The sequence below is a fragment of the Salmo salar genome, chromosome 07 (genome assembly GCF_965601325.2).
Source record: "Salmo salar chromosome 07, fSalSal1, whole genome shotgun sequence".
In the NCBI taxonomy this organism is placed as follows: domain Eukaryota; kingdom Metazoa; phylum Chordata; class Actinopteri; order Salmoniformes; family Salmonidae; genus Salmo; species Salmo salar.
The window spans coordinates 24,089,918-24,102,816 of record NC_138297.1 but is presented as its reverse complement, the minus strand read 5'-3'; the positions used below and the strand labels follow the sequence as shown (position 1 = coordinate 24,102,816).

The 12,899-nt window shown below is 40.9% G+C and overlaps 1 pseudogene; it reads left to right on the top strand.

The window, feature by feature from the left end:
* The window catches only part of LOC145879982 (uncharacterized), a 30,984-nt pseudogene extending 19,480 nt beyond the window's left edge, over positions 1 to 11,504 (top strand).
* Positions 11,505 to 12,899: the final 1,395 nt, after the last annotated feature.

Below are 12,899 nucleotides of genomic sequence, written 5' to 3'. Positions count from 1 at the left end.
GTTGTTAGTCTGTTTTCTGTTAAATAAAATTATATTTGGTCAAACAGGATATAAAAAAAGTTTTCATCAACACCATTAACATGCTGATTGGTTGGCTGTTTGAACCATTAAAGGGTGTTTTTCTATTCTTGGGCAGGGGAATGACGTTTGCCTCCCTCCAGGCCTAAGGGCATACACCGTCTGCTAGGCTTAAATTGAAGATGAAGCAAATAGAATTCATAATGTATTCCGCTACCAACCTCAGGAATTTACCATCCTTGTTGTTGACACCAGGTGGTTTATCCTTATTTATAAATAGTAATAATTACACTAACTACAGTGCTTGTCTTTCATTATTTGGTCCGTTATGCATGAATATGAAGGCTCAGCGTTTGTTGTTTGCATGTCTTGCCTAAGTTTGAAAATCTTGTCAACAAAAAAGCTATTCAAGTGGTTGTAACGATGTGCGCTGAGAGCCGGGAAGCAAGTACAGGGAGGGAGTGTTTTAATTAATAAACGTAACATAATACAAAACAGGAAAACACGAACAACGCACAGACATGACACAGAAACAGAAACAATGACGCCGTGGGAAGGAAACAAAGGGAGTGACAAATATAGGGACGGTAATCAGGGAAGTGTTATTTAAATTTAATGACGTCGGGTCGGGAACTTCTACAGGCTCTCATGCCTCAACCAGATCGCCAGGCTTCTCTGCCTCAGCCGGCTCGTCAGGCTTTCATGCCTCCGCCGGATCGCCAGGCTCCCCTGCTTCCACCGGCTCGTCAGGTTCTCATGCCTCACCTGGGTCGCCAGGCTCCCCTTCCTCAACCGATCTGTCAGGTTCCTACGCCCCAGCTGACTCAACAGGTTCCAGTGCCTTAGCTGGCATAACAGGTTCTCGCGCATCAGCAGGGGTGACCGGTCTGCTCCTGATCCCCGCGTTCGTCCCCTTTGACGGCGTTCTGCGGCTGGAGCCACGCGTCCGGGAGGGGGTACTGTCACGTATACTCCCTCTCCGGCCTCTCGATCATCAGGCTGCTGATTATCCCGCACACCTCTCACCATCGTCTCACCCACCTGCGCCTAAAGACACTCAACTGGACTACATCACCTCCTTGATTATCCTCCCTATATCTATCACTCCCCTTTGTCCTTTCCTGTTATTGACTCTGTTTTCATGTCGGTGCGTTGTTTGTGTTACATGTTTATTGTTTCATTTATTCATTAAAACACTCACTCACTGAACTTGCTTCCCGACTCTCAGCGCACTAATTACAGTGGTTTGCAATATCAAAAGGCTTTGTGATGAACAAGCCGACTGACTCAATTAAGCATTATTTATATAATTGTATCTTTGTTCCATATTATAGTTTCTGCTTCTTTTTGTTTAGTTTAGTTACAGGATTTCTCAATTTACTGAATGTTTGCCAATCTGTTATATTGTCAGACTTATTTGCTCTTCCCTTTGCCTCATCCCTCTCAGACATACAGTTTTTTAAATTAATCATCTATCCATGGGGATTTGGCAGTTCTAATAGTCAGTTTCTTGATGGGCGTATGCCTTTCAGTAACCGGAAGGAGCATTTTCATACAGTAAATGCTTCAAGTGCAGCGTCAGGTTGTCCCTCATTACACAAATCAAACCAACAAATATGTCTTTGACATAGGAATCATTGTATAACCTCTTGTACACTCAGAAAAGAAGGCGCTATCTAGAACCTAGAAGGGTTCTTCGGCTGTCCCCATAGGAGAACCCTTTGAAGAACCATTTTTGGTTCTATGTAGAACCCTTTACACAGAGGGTTCTTCATGGAACCCAAAATCGGTTCTCCTATGGTGACAGCTGAAGAACACTTTTGGAACCCTTTCATCACTTATACACAATTTTAGTCCCAGTCTATATATGGCTATTGTATTCTGATCACTACATCCGATGGGTGTGGATACTGATTTAGAGCAGATTTCTGCCAAATTAGTAAATATGTGGTTAATACACGTGGAGGATTTTGTTCCTCTTCTGTTTGTAATTATGCTGGTAGGTTGACAGATATCCTGAACCAAATTGCAGGCATCGGTTACAGCTTGAAGCTTCTTTTTGAGTGGACAGCTTGATGACAACCAGTCAACATTTAGGTCACTCAGAAAATATAACTCTCTGTTGATATCACACGCATTGTTGAGCATTTCACACATATAGTCCAAATACAGACTTTTAGCACTTGGTGGTCTATAGCAACTTCCTACGAAAATAGGTTTTAGGTGAGGCAAATGAACCTGTAGCCATATTACTTCCACATCATCTGAAATTAGGTCCCTTCTCAGCCTAACAGGACTATGTAACTTGTTTCAGGAAACTAGGCTCAGGAAATGTTGTGCGTCACTACTTCACAGGAGAGCCATTTGAACGTAAACCTTCTGGAACAGGTGAACTTTCATGTGCCTTATTAACAAATTTGTATGCCATCTCTAAATATTAATTAAAAAAAATCAGATATTACAAGTTTCTATTTTTGTCAGAAAGTCATTTTCATTTCAAGTTAAAGTGTACTGTTAGCTAGCTAGCTAACGTTACCTGGCTGGCTCGCTAGCTAACGTTACTGTAGTGTATTATCAACATCTAGTAGTGCAATACCAGCGGGGCATAAGGAGTCACTGGAGGAACAGAGGGAGGCTAAGCTTGAGAGACCAGGAATAAAGTACAAGTCAATGATTCCCATGAGTCTGAGTCAAGTCGATTCATTACATCTAGCAACGAGGATATGGAATTAAAATAAACCTTATCCACTCAAGAAGCTGGGAGAGTGCAGGAAAAGTGAATTTGTAAAGGGACTTTTCACAAAAACCTAGCCGTTCAGTTAACACAGCTAACAAGCAAACAAGTGCGCTAGCAAAAGAAACTAAGAATAATGGCACTGAGCTAACCTTCTCTCCCGCCGTTTCATGTGCATTCTGACCCAGCCAGTGTTGGTTTGCGATGGGTAAAATGGATTAATAGTTTCAAACTGTTCATCACTGCTTCAGGAGTCAAAGATGCAGCACAAAAACAAGCTCTTTTATTGCACTTGAGAGGTTCAGATGTGCAGGATATATTCGCCACGTTAGATGACATGGGGGAAGACAAGGACTATGAAATCGCAGTGACAAAGGTGAACAAGTACTTCACTCCACGCCTGCTAGTCAACAGCCTCCATTGCTCTTGCTTCATCTATTAGAGTGGTGAGAGTGAGGTTCCTCTTGCGCAGAAACCATTTGCGCAACACATTTGAGTGACATTTGTTTAGGCAAGCTGAACAAGCGCAGGGGGAATCATTGGACACTTTTGTGAGCAGACTGAAACAGTTGGTTGCTACATGTGATTATGGAGATTTCAAAGATGATTTCATAAGGGACCAAGTGATTGACAATTGTCACTCAAATGTGTTGCGCAAATGGTTTCTGCGCAAGAGGGACCTCACTCTCACCGCTCTAATGGATGAAGTAAGAGCAATGGAGGCTGTTGACCAGCAGGTGGACAGAATGGAAAGACTAAATGTCAATGCAATTCAACAGGGGAAAAGTGAACAAAAACAACCCGTGACGGGAATGGAACAAAATATAAAAAAGGAAAACAATATTTTCTTCATCCAACAAAAGCAAGCCATCTAATGATGACCAAACTGTTAAATGTTTCAGATGTGGTCAGGAGGGCCATACTGGACGGGCATGTTCCATCACACAAGGTAAACAATGCAACAAATGTGACAAAGATGGACATTTCTCCAAAATGTACAGGACAAAGACAAAACTGAATGTAAATCAAGTCACAAACACACCTGCTATTCAAAATGATAAAACAGACAAATGTGAATTCTGACTGAAGGAGATGGAGTTCATGGGCTACATTGCCTCGAAGAACGGCATCATAGCAGCACAGTCAAAGGTGGAAGCGGTGCAGAACACACGCAGACCGACAAACACTGCTGAAGTAAGGCGTCACTTAGGACTAGTAAACTACTGTGGCAGATTTATCCCTAATCTGACAACCACATTTAAACCACTGAGAAGACTCACAAAAGCATCATGAGACGTTTCTTTTGTGAAACTTTGGATACAACCATAGTCAGGACAATGGACTACAAGTGGCAGAGCCTGACACACTGCCTAGACAAGTGCGTGCACCTGACGAGGCCATTCAACTACAGCCTTGACCATGAAAACTCAACACAACAAGTTGTGCATCTGAAGGACTATGTTAGATAGATATGTTGCCATAATGGAGCAGAATAATCTCTGGCATAGTCTCAATGGCAGGGCAGTCTACCCCTAGCCATCACAGAAAAGTTCCGGCAAGAATTCTTGGCAAATAAACATTGTTAACCTGTTGGGGCTAGGGGGCAGTATTTGCATGGCCGGATAAAAAATGTACCTGATTTAAACTGGTTACTACTCTTGTCCAGAAACGAGAATATGCATATAATTAGTAGATTTGGATAGAAAACACTCTAAAGTTTCTAAAACTGTTTGAATGGTGTCTGTGAGTATAACAGAACTCATATGGCAGGCCAAAACCTGAGAAGATTCCATACAGGAAGTGCCGTCTGACAATTGTTATCCTTCTGTTGCATCTCTATCGAAAATACAGCATCTCTGCTGTAATGTGACATGTTCTAAGGCTTCCATTGGCTCTCAGAAGGCACCAGAAAGTGGAAAGAGATGTCTGCAGTCTCTGGGCGAAGTACAGCAGCTCTGTTTGTTACTGGTCAGGCTGGGGACAGTGACACTGGAGATGCGCGGTCACAAGAAGTCGCCATGTTTTTCTTTCAGCCTTTGAATGAATACAACGTCGCCCGGTTGGAATATTATTGCTATTTTACGAGAAAAATCGCATAAAAAGTTGATTTTAAACAGCGTTTGACATGCTTCGAAGTACGGTAATGGAATATTTTGAATTTTTTTGTCACGAAATGCGCTCGTGCATCACCCTTCGGATTGTGACCTGAACACACGAACAAAACAGAGCTATTTCAATATAACTATGGATTATTTGGAACCAAAACAACATTTGTTGTTGAAGTAGAAGTCCTGGGAGTGCATTCTGACGAAGAACAGCAAAGGTAATCCAATTTTTCTTATAGTAAATCTGAGTTTGGTGAGGGCCAAACTTGGTGGGTGTCAAATTAGCTAGCCATGATGGCCGGGCTATGTACTCAGAATATTGCAAAATGTGCTTTCGCCGAAAAGCTATTTTAAAATCTGACACCGCGATTGCATAAAGGACTTCTGTATCTATAATTCTTAAAATAATTGTTATGTATTTTGTGAACGTTAATCGTGAGTAATTTAGTAAATTCACCGGAAGTTTGCGGTGGGTATGCTAGTTCTGAACATCACATGCTAATGTAAAAAGCTGGTTTTTGATATAAATATGAACTTGATTGAACAAAACATGCATGTATTGTATAACATAATGTCCTAGGAGTGTCATCTGATGAAGATCATCAAAGGTTAGTGCTGCATTTAGCTGTGGTTTTGGTTTTTGTGACATATATGCTTGCTTTGAAAATGGCTGTGTGATTATTTTTGGCAGGGTACTCTCCTGACATAATCTAATGTTTTGCTTTTGCTGTAAAGCCTTTTTGAAATCGGACAATGTGGTTAGATTAACGAGAGTCTTGTCTTTAAAATGGTGTAAAATAGTCATATGTTTGAGAAATTGAAGTTATAGCATTTATGAGGTATTTGTATTTCGCGCCACGCGATTCCACTGGCTGTTGACTAGCGTCCCACCTTGCCCAGGGAGGTTAACAAAAGAGTTCCAGCAATGTATCCAGAGTTGTGGTTGGTAGTTTAAAGAAAGTAGAAAATAAACATTACAGTACACAAGAGATACTTTATTTTGAGTACTAGATAATGTTTTGTTACGTTATAATGCATAGATTAGGGGCGGCAGGTAGCCTAGTGGTTAGAGCGTTGGACTTGTAACCGAACGGCTGCAAGATCGAATCCCTGAGTTGACAAGGCTATGCTTGAGAGACCTGCAATAAAGTCAATGATTCGTCTGTGTCAAGTCGATACATTAAAGTTACATGTATGATCTGAGTAGTAATATTATTTATATCTCAGAGCCATTTGCATTGCTACTTATAGCCTAATGTTAGCTAGCTAACATTGAACCTGGTTGGTTAGCTACCTGAATATTCATGCAGGGTAGTAATGTTATGAGTTGGGATTATCTTTTCATTGTTTAACTAGCTAGCTACATGTCTAGACATAATAATCCACTCTACAAGTAACCATTTCAATAGAATGTTCATGAACTTACCAGTTACGTCTAACTGTCGATAGACGTAACTGGTAAGTTCGCTCTGGCTATCTACTCCGATTTCAGAGCACTCTCGTCTGAGCCTAACCAGTTCTGCTAGGGTGAGTAAAATGGTCAGAGTGAGCTGTTCTCTAATTTGTGTCTGGAAGTAGCTAGTATACGTTAGCCAGTTAGCTTGGGTGCCTGATTGCTGTTGTTAGGTCAGAACGCTCGGATCAACTCTATTCCTCGGCCAGAGCGCCCAGTGTGCGCTCTGCCCGCTCCGAGAGCGAAACGCTCTGAATTTATAAACGGACAATCTGACAACGCTCTGAGTTTACGAACCCCCAGAGCACACTCTGGCACTCCAGATGAAATTTACGAACACACCCATAGTATAAACCAATTTTAAGTCTTTAAGTCTTTGGTTGTTTAGTACATGGCCTCACATGTGAATCCTTAAAGAGATGGGTGGGGCTAAGGCTTTAGAGGGTGTGAACAATGCCTAATGGGTGTGGATAAAGAAGAGCTCTCCAGTAGGTGCACTAAAACAATTAAGGGTGGGGTTTCTCAAAAGGGAGGTTACAAGTTTATCTACTTTCAAAACAGAATTACTTTCCCATTGTTTCTCAACCATTTTCTTGCTCTGAGTCTATACTTTTATCTAATGTAAAAAAACACCATATGTGTCTCTGGCCTTCCATTGCAAGACCTCCTTCTTTTGCATTCATATCTCCTGTATATGCTATAACCATGTATAGCTGCTTCGTCAAAGGAATTATCTAAGTGTCTTTCAGAGATGGCCAAAAAATGAATGTTTTCTGATGTTAGTAAGTTGTCAATTTACCAGCCAGATAATGATCATTTTGTGCAACAAACATTTTTTTGACAGGCCCATTGGGCTAAAAATGGACCAGCCGGTCCGCCCCTGGTTCCTGCCAACTGAAAGAGTTTCTAAGTTTAGTGATCTACATGGTGCAGTCAGAAGTGTGCCCCCTATTGTTAACCACCACCAATTCCAGCCAATACTTACCCACTCTGTCTCCTGACCAATGCAATTATTAGATCCAACCATGCTGGGCATCATCAATGAAAAACAGATTCATACTTGGAATATACACTCTAATAGAGACTCTTTTTTTCAAAAGTTGTTACTTTAAAATTAACAAAATATGTTTAACCAGCTGGTCTACTGAAATACATTTGATCAATTTTGAGCATTTACAATTTTATATTTTGGGAACCCCAATGATCATGATATAAATCAGACTACAATGAAAATATCTTATCGTTCTCTCTCTCAAACCAAATGCAAAAGTGGAAAACCAGGGGCTTGTTAATAACCTGGGGTGTATGCAGCTATATGGTTGTCACACTATGTCCTGCCCATTATCAGAAATGACGTTACTCTCTCTTATTTGAAGATTCAGTCCTTCCTTAATGGTCTCTCAATGCAGACCTACACACAGAATGGCATGTATATATGTACCAACTCTGGTCCTCTACGGCTTCTGTAAGTTACTTTATCTTCAGTTCAGATTTTAATAGATTTGGTAATTGAAAAATGTGTGACAGTGTCTAGGTGTGTGTGTGTAGTATATGTGTGAAAAAATGATTTTGTGTATGAACAATAGCTTTTTATTAAATCACTCCAGATATACATTCCATAAGAATTACACAAAAGATATGTTTCTAAATCTGTTTTCTCAATTTCAGGTTTGACCCCTGTCATCTTGGTCTCTCCGCCACCCTCAGTGGTGGTCCATCCTGGGGATAATGTCACCCTACAGTGCACTGATGTCCTTAAAGGACCAGGGCACGTTGCCTGGTTCAAACAAGTCAACGTCTCAGAGCCTCTGTGCATCGCATCGATGTACAGCTCTCAGCTGTATGTCAAGCATCACAATGGTTTTCAGCCCAGCCATATGGAAATGTTCATCAACAATACAATAATCTTCCTCAAAATCACAGAGGTGGATGTAGCTGATTCTGGTCTGTACTTCTGTGGAATGTACGATCAATACTTCATCTTCACCAACATGACTTTCCTGATGGTTCCAGGTAATCTTTTCAATTATTTCTCAGCTGTGACAACTGAATGCTATGGAATGTTGTGCTGCAGATATGCACATAAAAGAGTTGGAAACAAGTTAGCTTTCAATCAACTTTTATGTAGCTGGAATATTAAACTCTCTTATTCATCCAAAAGGTTACAAGGATTCTGACAAAGAGCCAGAACAATGTTCTGAAGGTATGCTCAGCCTGTTATTGTATGGTGAAAATCATTTAAAACATCAATTTTAACCCATATCTTTAATCTGAGCTAGTAATTGTTTGATTATGGTGTATAGATTTTATACTTGTGATTCTAAATGACATTTTTTTTAGAGGAAAGGATGATTTACCAATTAACCTTTTCCCACTGGTTGTGATGGGTGGTAGTGTAATGGAACTATCGGTATTGTAGGAGAGCATGATGATGGATCCATGTACCTCCTTCCCCTGGTTGTGATCCTGGCTGTTGTGACGGCTGTTCTACTGATAATCATCCTCATCCTGGTCCTCAAGACCAGACGAGATACAAACAGACACAACACAGGTAGAAGCCCATTTCATGATAATATGCGACCTGTGAACTACACTTCAAATGTGAACATTTTTCCCATGACATACTGCACACTGACAATCAGAAGAGACAGTGTGCTCACTAGAATGGAATGATCCATTATTCCCTTCTCTCTTCTCTCTTTTATATCATATTCAGGACCTGATTCTCAAAAGACAACCACAAAATGATCAGGTAAATACTGTATCGTTAAATACTCTATTTTAGGTGACATTAGTTTGTAAGCAATTCAGGAACAGAAAATTACAACTGCAGCCTATTTCATGATGTTTGCAATCTACAGAACCAAGATCCAGATGCATTGAATTATGCTGCCCTGAATTTCACCTCCGAGAAGAGGAAGATGGAGAGGAGAAGAGAGAAAGAGCTGGACCCCCATGTAGTGTATGCTGCTACAAGATGATAAAGTGGAGGAGGATGGAAGTTTGGTTGGCCATATCTTTGAATACATTGATTTGCCATGTCTTTGAATACAAGTTTAAATCTTGCTACATTGAATCTGTGTAGTTATATTAAATGGACTGAAATGGATTTAAATGTAAATCAATCAATCTCTGCAGTGTATGTTTGCTAGTTGTCCTTCAGGGCTACTGTAAGCCCTCTCCAACTAAGTCAGGCCACACAGCTCCATAGTACAGGAGGATGGAAGAGGAGGAAAATTGGTTGGCCATATCTTTGAATACATTGATTTGCCATATCTTTGAATACAAGTTTAAATTTTGCTATATTGTATGTGTAGATAAATAAATGTTTTGAAACGTAAATCAGAAAATATCTCTGTAGTGTTTGTGAGTTGTACCTCAGGGCCACTCTAGCTCTCTCCAACTCAGTTAGGCCACACAGCTCAGTGGTTCAGGGTGTGGTTAGAGAGGAGAAGTCAAAACACAACTGTTTAATGGCTGTAGAGGAGTTGCCTCTGTTGGCCTCTCTTAACTTAGATCTCTGTTGTGTGTGTTAGTGATTTGGTATTTTTTTTATAGGGTGACCCTGAGGGCCAAAGTACCCAGCAGTGTTTGTCACTTCTAAAGACAAATAAAGAGTTAAAGCAAAATTGCCTTTGTCATGATGTTATTCGTCCCTTAGGATTTCCTCTCTCTCTCTCTCTTTCTCGCTGTTGAATCTCTTTTTTTAATGGGCAAAGTATTTAAGTGACTGTAAATGCAGGGATGATTTAAGGGGGTTAGACAGTGACACTGACCAACTGTTATTTTCCACTGTGGTGAGCCTTACATGCATCATTATCTCTCTGTCTCTCTGTCTCTCTCTCTCTCTCTCTCTCTCTCTCCTAAAGACAAAAATACCTGCACCACAGGAAGGCTGGCCTTCAGTTCTCAGCTCTCACCACACCTCTCAGTGCATCAAAACCACACACGTTCTTTTCACACCTCTCTTCATCTGTTCATCTGGAAGATAAACTCCAGACCTCTCCCCCTCAGTTAAATGTGCTAAGGACACTCTTTAAAAAAAAGTCCTATCTAGAACCTGATAGGGTTATTCGGCTGTCCCCAAAGGAGAAGCCTTTGGAGAAGCCTTTTGGGTCCAGGTAGAGCCCCTTTTGGTTCTATGTTGAACCCTCTCTGAAAAGGGTTTTAGCTGTAACCAAAATGGCTATCCTATTGGGAAAGCTAAAAAAAACACTTTTGGAAACAAACAAGTTAAAATAATTTTTCCGTACCCTGACCTGCACACAATACCCCATAATGACAAAGCAAAAACTGGTTTTTATAAATGCTTGCAAATGTATTAGAAATAAATGACTGAAATATCAAATCTATATGCCAAAACCAATAAGTATTCAGGCCCTTCACTCAGTACTTTGTTGAAGAACTTTTGGCAGCGATTACAAAGTCCTCTTGGGTATGACACTACAAGCTTGGCACATCTGTATTTGTACAGTGCATTCGGAAAAAATTCAGACCTCTTCCCTTTTTCCACATTTTGTTACGTTACAGCATTATTCTAAAATTGATTAAATCGTTTTTTTCCCTCATCAATCTACACACAATACCCCATAAAGACAAAGCAAAAACAGGTTTTTCAAAATGTTTGCAAATGTAAACAACAGAAATATCTTATTTACACAAGTATTCAGACCATTTTCTATTGAGCTCAGGTGCATCCTGTTTCCATTGATCATCCTTGATGTTTCTACAACTTCATTGGACATTCAGAGATTGTCCCAAAGCCACTCCTGTGTTTTCTTGGCTGTGTGCTTGGGGTCGTTGTCCTGTTGGAAGGACCAATCCTTTCCTGCATTTGCAGCAGCTAACGGGGATCCATGACAAATACAAATACAAATACACCCATGGAGACAGGAGTGATCAGTGTGAGAACAGCCCTGAGGCTGGGTCTCCTACACAGAGCTGTGTTTACAACCTCCCCAAGAGGAACCTCAGCCTCTCCGATGCTGGGACTTACTACTGTGCTGTGGCCTCATGTGGGGAAATACTGTTTGGGAATGGGACCAAGCTGGATGTTGAGTGTGGTCACTCTGATGATCCACAGATGAGAATCCTGGTCCTTCTCTCCGTCATAAGAACTGGAGTTCTCCTGTACTGTCTGACCATGTTCTTCATCATCTACCCCACCAGGAAATACATCAAAGATAGATGTTGATCGACTTTTTGCATTAAATGTTGGAAATATTATCACTATGTATTGAAAATGAATATTTATTGAGATGTTTTATCTAATGACCTGCGACCTTGTTTATAAAGTTGGATGTCAGTTGATTAAATAGCTCTTCAGAAATCCCTGAGTATGCTTCTTCTTTTAGTACTAATACATATCCATTTAAACAACTGACTGACTAAAATAGACTTGTTTCTTCTTTTGTGTTCTGTACAGTATGTCTGTATGAATGTGTGCAGAGGGCTTCTGCAGACACAACCTACTGATAAATACAAAACCCACCCATTCATGCACCCACACAGCGAGATGTTCACAGGTACCTGCACACTGTGGTCTGTTGTGAGCACAAAACAAGTCCGTCTCTACGCTTTGGACAGGCCTGCTGGCCTTTTACACACCCTGTGTCTCTATGTGGTTTTCAGCAGGATGTCTATGTGGTGTCACTCTGTTTTCTCTCTTTCTTTCATTGTTGTTCACAACCATGACAATTAGCATCATAGTCCACTTATATACTGTATGCCATGTAGCCTGTATCTTGTCACTTACAAAATCATAGGTTTAATTCATTCAAACTACAATAATTTGTTTACAGAGTTTAAATAAGAACTTGTATTAATGTATACTAGGCTACAGTGAAGAGGCCTACCAACTGAGGTACACCCCTACCAAACTCTCAACTAGTAGCCTACACTTGAGTTAGTACATGAATGACAGGGATAAGACTGACTTTCATTCTGTAGGTCTTTCCCCCATATACCCTCACAGTAATGCTTCACCCATGTTTAGCCTACATACAATACATTACCAAAAGTATGTGGACACCTGCTCTTCGAAAATCTCATTCCAAAATCATGGGCATTAATATGGAGTAGGTCCCCCCTTGCTTTTGTAACAGCCTCCACTCTTCTGGGAGGATTTTCCACTATATGTTGGAACATTGATGCGAGGACTTGCTTTCATTCAGCCACAAGAGCTTTAGTGAGGTCGGGGGCTGATGTTAAGTGATTAGGCCTGGCTCACAGTCGGCGTTTCAGTTCATCCCAAAAGTGTTCGATGGGGTTGAGATCAGGGCTCTGTGCAGGCCAGTCAAGTTCTTCCACAATGATCTCGACAAACCATTTCTGTATGGACCTCGCTTTGTGCACGGGGGAATTGTCATACTGAAACAGGAAAGGGCCTTCCCCAAACTGTTACCACAAAGTTGGAAGCACAGAATCATCTAGAATGTTATTATATGCTGTAGCATTAAGATTTTCCTTCATTGGAACTAAGGGGTCTAGCCCGAACCATGAAAAACAGCCCCAGCCCATCATTCTTCCTCCACCAAACTTAACAGTTTTCACTATGCATTCGGGCAGGTTGCGTTCTCCTGGCATCCGC